Source organism: Rhinolophus hipposideros, assembly GCF_964194185.1.
Source record: "Rhinolophus hipposideros genome assembly, chromosome: 6".
Classification (NCBI taxonomy): Eukaryota; Metazoa; Chordata; class Mammalia; order Chiroptera; family Rhinolophidae; genus Rhinolophus; species Rhinolophus hipposideros.
The window spans coordinates 52332887-52343859 of NC_138052.1; the positions used below are offsets into that span (position 1 = coordinate 52332887).

At 36.4% G+C, this 10973-nt stretch overlaps 1 pseudogene across 1 annotated transcript; it reads left to right on the forward strand.

Annotated features, from left to right (window-relative positions):
- The first annotated feature begins 966 nt into the window (after positions 1-966).
- LOC308498953 (protein FAM162A-like) lies at positions 967-1556 on the forward strand (annotated as a pseudogene). The gene has a single exon. The product of its transcript is annotated as a protein FAM162A-like (transcript).
- Positions 1557-10973: the final 9417 nt, after the last annotated feature.

The following is a 10973-nucleotide window of genomic DNA, read 5'->3' on the forward strand; positions in this document are numbered from 1 at the left end:
CACACACACACACACACACACACACACGCAAATGTTTACATTGCCACCAAATACTGACAGTCAACTCCCTACCACTAACTATAAGGTCAATGAACCTGGATTTTTAAGGCAATTAGTGGCCCACCTGTGCTTGCCACCAGACCTAGAGGAAGCCCACCTGCCTGAAGTTAGAAAGGCCCATTATGTCTTCCCCACTGTCTGCCACCTGGCTCATTAAATCAGACAACAGTTCTCCTACTACTATATAAGTGCCATTTTTTTTTTAAGCTGGAGTATTATTTTCCTTCTATATCCAATGCCTCAGTAACAGCTTTTTCCATTAAAAACAACCATGGCAGCTACCTAGAAAAGAACTGGTCAGCAAGAGGGAATGGAGAAGCGAGCTTTGGGGGTTCCTCATTCCAAAGAAGGTGTTCCCATGAAGAAACCATGGTAGGAGAAAGAAGAAAACAATCTCTGACTACCGTATATACTGGGTCTTACATATTTCAGGTTAGAAAGAAAGGCAATGAAGGCAGCATAAGAGCTAACACTGAAGTCGTAATAAAAAAAATTAATGTTTTCTTCACCTTGAAAAAAGATGTTAGGATATCCAGATCGAGAATCCACTACATTCCAGGCAAAATGAATATATTGACATATCTAGAAACATCCACTAGAAATTCTGAAGGTCAGAGATGAATAAACGTAGCCTATAAATACATGAGCAACAGGCAGAAGGATGGGGAACTTCACTCTCCAAAAGGTGAAACAAGCCTCAGGTTTCTCTTTTGCCATAGCAAATTCCACAAAGACAAAAAAGATATCTACAGAACTTTTTAAGACAACATTTCTACCCAGAATGTAATGCCCAGACAAGTTGTCTTTCCTGTGCAAAAATAACAGAAAGTTAATTTCAGATATGAACCTCCTTAGAAAATATATTCCTCCAGAACACATCTTGAAAAAAAAGTTACTTAGGGCACTGAGTGACTTTGTCCCCACGCCACCGCCGCCCCCGAGGCGCTGTACTGGTCGGCAGAGTAGGCGGCCATGGGAAGCCTCCGCGGCCTGCGCCTGGCGGCGGGAAATTGGTTTAGGTTATGTGAAAGAGATGCTTCCTCGTCTCTAAAGCTTACCAGAAACTCTGATTTGAAGAGAATAAATGGATTTTGCACCAAACCACAGGAAAGTCCAAAAGCTCCATCCCAGACTTACAGCCACAGAGTGCCATTACACAAACCTACGGATTGAGAGAGGAAGATCCTCATATGGTCAGGTCGCTTCAAAAAGGAAGATGAAATCCCAGAGACTGTCTCGTTTGAGATGCTCGATGCTGCCAAGAACAAGATGCGGGTGAAGATCAGCTATGTGATGATCGCGCTGACCGTGGCAGGTTGCATCTTGATGGTCATTGAGGGCAAGAAGACTGCCAAAAGACATGAATCTTTAACAAGCCTGAACTTAGAAAAGAAAGCCCGTCTGAGAGAGGAAGGACTTCTGAAGGCCAAAACAGAGTAGCTGAGGTATCCATGTTAGTTGGATTTTGAAAATCCAGGAATGATGGTAAAGCAACAAGCCCGTATTAAAAAGAATGCGGTATGAGGATCTATTTCATGAAAGTATGGTTTGTACAAACTTACAGCATTTCCCTATTTCTGCTCTAGAGGTACAAATAAATTTTCTTCAAGAAAAAAAAAAAGAAAAAAAGTTACTTAAAGTTACATATCATTCTAAATGATATGAAACGAGAGATTATATGAAATAAACAACATTAAGAATGGAAGTACTTTATTGTGTCTTTTGGGTTTGTGAGATTTTTAACCCAATGCTAACATCATACTGAATGGGGAAAAGCTAAAATCATTCCCCCTAAGATGTGGAACAAGGCAAGGCTGCCCACTATCTCCACTTCTATTCAGTGCTGGAAGTTCTAGCCACAGCAATCAGACAAGAAAAAGAAATAAAAGGCATCCAAATTGGTAAGGAGGAAGTAAAATTATCATTATATGCAGATGATATGATACAATATATACAGACCCCTAAAGACTCCACCAAGAAACTATTAGAGCTGATAGATGAATTAGTAAAGTAGCAGGATACAAAATTAATATTCAGAAATCAGTTGCATTTGTATATACCAATGATAAAATATCAGAAGGAGAAATTAAGAAAACAATTCCATTTACAATTGTTCCAAAGACTATAAAATACCTGGGAATAAATTTAACCAAAGAAGTAAAAGATCTGTACTCAGAAAATTATAAGACACTGAAGAAAGAAATAAAAGAAAACATAAATAGATGGAAACACATTCCATGTTCATGGATAGGAAGAATTAATATAGTTAAAATGTCCATACTGCCTAAGGCAATATACATATTCAACGCAATTCCTATCAAACTACCTACGGCGTTTTTCACAGAAATAGAACATATAATCCTAAAATTTATATGGGACCATAAAAGACCCTGGATAGCCTCAGCAATCTTGAGAAATAAGAACAAAGTGGGAGGTATAACGATACCTGACTTCAAATTGTACTACAAGGCTACAGTAATCAAAACAGCATGGTACTGGCATAAAAATAGACACATAGATCAATGGAACAGAATAAAGAATCCAGAAATAAATCCATGCTTATATGCCCATTTAATCTATGACAATGGAAACAAGAATGTACGATGGGGTAAAGACAGTCTGTTCAATAAATGGTGCTGGGAAACCTGGACAGACACATGCAAGAAAATGAAGCTGGACCACCTCCTTACACCATATACAAAAATAAATTCAAAATGGCTTAAAGACTTAAATGTAAGATCTGAAACCATAAAATATCTAGAAGAAAATATAGGAAGAAACTTCACAGACATTACCCGGAGTAAGATTTTTACTGATATATCCCCTCGTGTGAGGAAAGTAAGAGAAAAAATAAACACATGGGATTACATCAAACTAAAAAGTTTTTTCACAGCAAAGACACCATCAATAAAACTAAAAGGGATCCTATTGCATGGGAAAAGATATTTGCCAGTGATATATCTGATAAGGGGTTAATATCACAAATCTATAAAAAACTCACTCAACTCAACTCCAAAAACACAAGCAACCCAATTAAAAAATGGGCAGAGGACATGAAGAGACATTTTTCTAAAAAGGACATACAGATGGCAAACAGACATATGAAGAAATGCTCAACCTCACTAACCATCAGAGAAATGCAAATAAAAACCACAATGAGATACCATCTCACTCCAGTCAAAATGGCTATCATCAATAAATCAACAAACAACAAGTGCTGGCGCGGATGTGGAGAAAAGGGAACGCTTGTGCACTGTTGGTGGGATTGCAGATTGGTGCAGCCTCTATGGAAAACAGTATGGAGGTATCTCAGAAATCTGAAAATGGAACTACCCTATGATCCAGTAATTCCACTCCTAGGTATCTATCCGGAGAAATCCAAAACTCCAATTCAAAAATCTGTATGCACTCCTATGTTTATTGTAGCACTATACACAATAGCCAAGACATGGAAACAACCGAAATGCCCATTGGTAGATGACTGGATTAAGAAACTGTGGTACATTTATACAATGGAGTATTATGCAGCCATAAAGAAAAAAGAAATCTTACCATTTGCAACAACATGGATGGATCTAGAGAACATTATGTTAAGCGAAATAAGCCAGAAAGAGAAAGACAAGTACCATATGATCTCACTTACATGCGGAATCTAAAGAAAAGAATAAGTGAATGAACTAATCAGAAACAGTTCTAGGGACAAAGAGGAAAAACTGAGGGTTGTTAGATGGGCAGGGGGTGGGGATAAGGGGAAAGGTGAGGAGATTAGAAAACAGTCGGTAACCACAAAATGGCCTCAGGGTTTTTGAAAAATAATTTCGGGAACGTAATCAATAATGTTGTAAAGATTTTGTAGGGTATCGGATGGACACAGGTCCCTTTTGGGAGACCACCTCAGGGAAGATGTAGATGCTTGATCAATGTACTGTATACCTGAAGCTGAATAATAATGAATGCCAACTATAATTTTATATTAAAAAAAAACTATGTGTGAGGACAGATGTTAAAAAGACTTACTGTGATGATTATTTTACAATATATACAAATATAAAATCATTATGTTTTATACCTGAAACTAATATAATGTTGCATGTAAACTATGACTCAAAAATAAATAATGTGTACAATTCATTTTTTTCAGTATTTTCAGAGTTGTGTGACTATCAGCACAATGAATTTTAGAACATTTTCATCACCCCCAGAAGAAAGTCCATATGCATTACCAATCACTTTCCATTGACTCCCAACCATAAGTAACCACTAATTTACTTTTTGTTTCTACGGATTTGCCTATTCCGGAAATTGTGTAGGGATGAAGAAAAAAAAACAAAGACCAAAAAAATTAAAATAAGAAGAAAGAGGATATAAAATATATTACAATTTAAAAACATAATTATTCTTTATTTAATAAATTTGTAAATACTGATAAACTGGATTATTTCAAAATAAAATAATCCATAAATTGTGTCAAGACATAGAAATAGGCCACCTGAATAAATAAATGTCAAAAAAATGGAAGGTTATCAAGGGCACGAGTGTCAAGATGATTTACCAATGAATTTTTGTAAGGTTTTCAAATAACAACAATCTTTAAAACTCAGGTATAGAACCAAAATGAAAAAATTGCAAAATTGTATCAAGACACAAAGAAAGACTTAAATAAATGTTCCCAAACAGGAAGACCCAATTTTATAAAGATGCAAACAAAATTCTTCGAAAATGAATTTGAGGCTTTAACTCAATCTTCATGGAGATAATTTTCAGGCAAAATATTTCTAAAGTTTAACAAACGAAAAAGAGAACTGACCATCACATTTTTGGAAAAGACAAAAAAAAAAAGCATGAGTAATGCAGGGATATCTGGGTGATTAAAACATACTATAAAGTTTTGGCAATTAAACTATAAAAAAACTGTTGCAAAAAATCAGCAGGTAGATCAATGCAATGGAATAATAGCCAAGAAACACACATGGTATACTCGTATAAAGAAATTAGACAGGAATTTGACCCTTCCCTTACACCAAACATACACATTCACACGTACACACGTGCACGCAGTTTAAAGATGTACATGTAAAATTCAAGAACTTAAATCATAAAAACCTTTGAAAGTAGATGAACATATAATGTAAGGATTGGGAGAGATTTTCCAGGCATAAATGAACCCAAATAGTAAAATCAAAGAAGAAATATATTTTAAAAGTAAAAAGACAACAGGTTTGACTACATGGAAACATTAAACTTTTCTATTTAATAAAGAAGTATAAATGAGATCTAAAGGCAAACAAGTTAGTAAAATCATTTTTTTTTTAATGAGACAGACAATACATCAATACACTTTATGCAGAAGGAGTTCACACAGCTGGATAAAACCCCATGTAGTGGATCTCTGTCACCTAAATGCCCACATCTAGCACCCCTTCCCTATGGACAAAATCCCCTGATTGGACATAGGCTGCCATCCTTGCTCTCGCCCATGGTGTGAGGCCATCTGGCCTAAAACAGGCAATCACATGCTCCCACCTGAGCCTTTCCTTCTTTGAGGGTGAAAGTCACAGACTTATTTAAAGATTATTTACAGGTGCTATTGTGGAATTCAGAAGCAAGAGGAGTCACTGTCGGGCCATCATGGCGCCAGAGGTCATGGTGCCCTCTATTGTTCAGCAGTTACCGTGGTAGCTATGGTGTTTCCACTGTTCCCAAGGCAGAATGTCAACTATGCCTTGTCTCCCTGGACTCCTACTCAAGTCTGGTTCTCCCCTCAATCCTGTGAGCTACCCAACACCTTTAGCACCCAATTCTTTTTCTACTTAACTTAACTGGAGTCTGTTTCTGTCATTTGCAACCAAGAATCCTGACTACTACATCTCTCTGGATAAATGGTAAAGGACATAAAAAGGAAAATCACAGAATAAGAAATACAAATTGTTAATAAATATTTTTAAAGTGTCCAATCTCCCTATAGAAGACAAATTATTTCTAGAAAACCAAAGCAATAATTTGGGGTTAAAATTAGCATCTTTCTTTATTAAAATGATATATTGAATTAGTAAAGATAGGGAGAAATGGTAGGAGCACAAATTCATACAACTTTTTAAAAAAGCCTTTTAAGTATATATACCCAAACCCTTCAAGATACCTATAACTTTTTGACACATTAATTCTTATGCTAGGAATTTCTCTTAATAACCATTTATGCAAAGAATGTAAGGGTATTTATGCAAAGAATAAAGGTATTTATTTTAGCTTTATATTTAAAGTTAAAAAGTATACGGAAACATTTGTTCAACAATACGGAAATGGTTAAGTATGTACAGTAGAATCTTTCTTAATGCACTTCCATTCAACCAACTTGCCTGATTGGTCAGCAGTTTTTACTGCCTGTGAAACACAGTGAACATTCCTCATTCACATCCTCATTCACTTTCCTCCTCACCATTAGGTGAGTCTCACCAAGAGTCGGACGTGTTCGACTAGAGCCTAGGCCTGTTTATGAACTCGGTATTTGCTGTTGTCATTAGGAAACAAAAATGAAAGACAATAGTTGTTTCTATGAAAATTAAGTTGAATGCTTTGCAAAAGTTAGCTAAAAGCAAACGGTTAAAAAAGAAAGAAAAAAAGAAGGCAGGCAGGCAGGAAGGAAAGAAAGAAGGGAAGCAGAGAGGGAGGAGGGGAACAAGGGAAGGAGGGAAAAAAGGAGGACGGAAGGGAGGGAAGTTACTGTTATTAGGCAATAGCAAACATGGGGGAAATCAATAAAGTCTAGAGCAGGAATTCTCAAGAATTTCGGTCCCTTTACACTCTTAAAAATAACTGAGGACCTCAGAGAGCTTCTGTTTATATGGGAAATATCAACAAATATTTACCATATTAGAAAGTCAAACTAAGAAATTTATAAACTTTTGAATTTATTTTTAAAATAACAATAATAAACCCATACTTGTTAATATAAATAACATATTTTCATGACAAGGAAATATATTTTCCAAAATGAAAAGAAAAAAGAGTGGTGACATTCTTTGACATTGTTATAAATCCCTAATGCCTGTCTTAATCAATGGCAGATGGATTCTCATATTGCTTCAGTTTTCAATCTATTGTGGTATCACATGTCATGTAGCCCCTGGAAAACCCTGCCCTATACTCATGAGCAAATGAGAACGAGAGAGGGAATAATGCCTTAATATTATTATGAGTATAATTTTAGCTTCACAGACATCCTTACAGGGTCTTGGAAATCTCTAGGAGCCCATGGACCACCCAGTGAGAACTGCTGGTGTAACAGGAGTTTGTGTTTAGACCACTTGCAATTGTCTTTAAGTTCTTGATTTACTTCAAAACAAAACAAACAAACAAAAAACCCTAGAAATTAAAAGTGCGTTATGGATAGTGTTTATACAAGAAAGATAACACAGATTGCTCATCATAATTAAATAAAAGACCCTGACGTACAGTTTTAAAAATGTGAATGAATGCATATATGTATGCTTTAAGTATTTTTTTAAATGTTTAAGAAATGTATGTGTTTTAAAAATAATTCCACATCATTGATTTTACTCTTCCCCACTAGTTATTTCACTTTGGGTTGCAGTTATGTAAGCACTCATTATTTCACACGGAGTCTGAAGCTATATGGTTCCAGGGTTGGTTAATTCAGTGGCTAGAACACATCAGGGCTCTGGGTTGGCATCTCTGAGATGGTCTTGGTTTCCCCACCATGTTTGCAAGATGGCAGCAACAGCTCCAGGGAGCCAATGGCAGGGAGGTAGGGGTGAGGTAGTGACTTTTATGCCTTAAACTTCTCTCTCCTTAGCAAGAGGAAACTCTTTTCCAAAAGCCCCTAACAGACTTCTCTTTAAGTCTCACTGACAGAACGGGGTCACATGCTAAACCCCAAACTATTCACTGGTAAAGAATGGGATCGTCATGACTGGCTTAGAACAATCATAGGTATCTCAAACTTGGGCTTAGATCAATCCAATTCCATCCTCCCAGGTAGGAGAGTGAACGTTCACCTTCTCTGAACAAGACTTTTCCACAAATCTGATCAAAATCATGGTGATTTTAGCTAAGACAAAGAAGAGAACTGCTGCACAGAACAAGAGCATCTGCCTAACCTGCTTTAAACCAACGTGTTCAATTAAGCAACCAACTACTGGCCTGAGCGAACAGCTTAAGAAAGTATATCCATACCTAGCTATTAAAATCATTTTTAAAATCAGAATACAATATTGTATTTATAATGTAAAACCAATTTTTATATATGCATATACCCAAATGTAGGTACATACATATACATTTTTAAAAACTGGAAGGGAAGATCAAAAAATATAACTATTTTCTTTGGGTTTATGAGTTGGTTTTAATTTTCTGCCTTATAACTTTTTATATTTTCTGATTTTTCCAATGGAGCCATCACTTTAATAAACTGGAAAAAGTAAGCATTTTTAAATGATTTTGTGAAATAAAATAATATATTCACAGTTTTCATCTGTATAGCAGTTTTACACACATTATTTCATGTTCTCACCTATAAAATCAGGATATAAATAATACTTCATAAGAAAAATGTAACAATACATGTAAAATGCCAGTAATAGTATCTGGTAGATAATGAGAGTTCATTGAATGCATGATATTATTATTATCATTATTATTATTTCACATATACTGTATGATGTAAGTAGGACAGAAATTACTATTTTAATTTTATAGCTTAGGCAACAGAGGCTAAGAGTGCAGCAACTTGCACAAGATCACACCACTTGCCAAGATCAGGGTTTCTTTCAATTACATCACCACTTTTCATCATCCATGGTACAGATGATAGAAAATTCTATTCTTAACATCTCAGCACTTTTGTGATAGGATTTTCAAAAAACTTATCCTAGGCTTACTTTTGGTTGTTGAGATATAATTCACATAACATTAACTTTACCTTTTTAAAGTGTACAATTCAGTGATTTTTAGTATATTGCCAAGGTTGTGAAACCATCACCACTATCTAATTCCAGAATATTTTCATACCCCCACCCAAAAAAAAAAACCAATATCCATTAGCAATCAATCTCCACTCCCTTCACTCCCAAGTCCTTTGAAATCACTAATCTCTTTTCTGTTTCTGTGGATTTGCCTATTCTGAACACTTCCTACAAACAGAAGCATATAATATGTGACGTTCTATGTCTGGCTTTTTAGCATAATGTTTTAAAGGTTCATTCATGTTGTAGCATGGGCCAGTACATCATTCCTTTTTATGGCTAAAAAGTATTCCATTGTATGGGTTTACCATATTTTGTTTATCCATTCATCAGTTATATGCTACATTTCTGGACATAGCAATTTGACAGTTTAACCAATTAAAACAACTAGTAAATGAATCAGTAAAATTCAGTAAACCAGGAAAATGATTGAATAAAATGACCAGTAACCAAAAAACAGAAATCAGTAAAATTCAGCTCATCTAGTCCATCCGTGACTTTTTATTTGCGTCAGTCATGAAAACCCTAATTCCATACTTTCCTTAAATAATAAAATATCATTAGACAGACCCCTTTAAAAATTAGAAATACATTTTTTTCACCTTTCCTTGACATCATTTCTTGTTTTCTGTTTATTTAGTAGAAACCAATAACATTCCCATTCTTCCCAGGATCTTTTGTCCTTCAACCTAACTGCAAGTCTTTTAGTACAAATTCCCTCAACTATAAACTACAAAATACAGGCATCTCTGACACCTCTGATAAGTAAGGTGCCAATGAGAAGTCTAGTTTTCTCTTCCCTGGGGCTCTGGAACCTATGCTTGTTTTCTCCACAGATAGATATTTAAATAGATGACCTCTGTGGCCCTATCCAGTCGCAAGAGTCTGTAAGTTTTTTGTGTGTGTAGCCACCCCTATCACCATTACCCAATTCCATTCAAGTCATGGAATTTACATGGGACTAACCTTCCTGTGGCTCTGGTGGCAGAAGGAAATGGAACAAGGGGATAGCAACATCATAATATAACAACGCCAGAGGTTCATGGCTCTCGACAGTTGACAAAGCAATTCTCCATACAATTTTTCATACAATTCCCTGTGACAGCCCGTTAAGTAGGTCAGGCATTTTACCAAGGCAGAAGCTGAGGTTTGGGAATTGGTCCAAGTTAACATGGTCAGGCGATGAGCCCTGAGGCTCCTGTGTCCGAATCTGTGTTCACTGCACTGTCTCACTGAACCCCCCCATCTCCAATGTCACTGGAACTGTAAAGATTAAGCAGCTGAGGACAAGTATTGATGACTTACAGTGATCATAAGGCATGTTCACTGACATGCCTATGCCAAGTGGAAATAAAGGAAAGGGTGAAAACAGGAGCAAAGGAAAAATCAGAGGAACAACTGAAAAAATATCCGAGCTCACTCAATGCCAATATCCCTGCACTTCATAAAGAACACTAAGTACTACAAATTCCTCACTTACTGAAAGCTTCTGAGAAACGAGGGTTTCCAAACCATCTACGGAGGCTCACTTAAACTTGGCGCTACCCATCCTGTCCCACACCTTCCCACTGGAACATTGCTTGGTGGCGTGATGGTCTTCACTCTGAGCTTCTACGAGTAGGTGTTAAGTTGCTATTTGGCACATGTAGGCCGGGAAGGCACACCACCACAAGTACGCCATACGCAGACTAAGCCAACTGCCCTTCTCAGCATTTTAACCCATTTTAATGCCCACCAGGGTCCCCAAAATGTTTGCCAGACTTCAAGGCCTACATTTTGCTGCCACTTTTACTAACATTATTCTTTCATATACATTGGTTATGTACCTGCCAGGTGTTTTGCATATGTTTTATTATATCACACCTGTGAAGTAAGCATTATTATCCCCATTTTACAGAGGGGCAAACTGGGCTCAGAAACACAGATAACTTG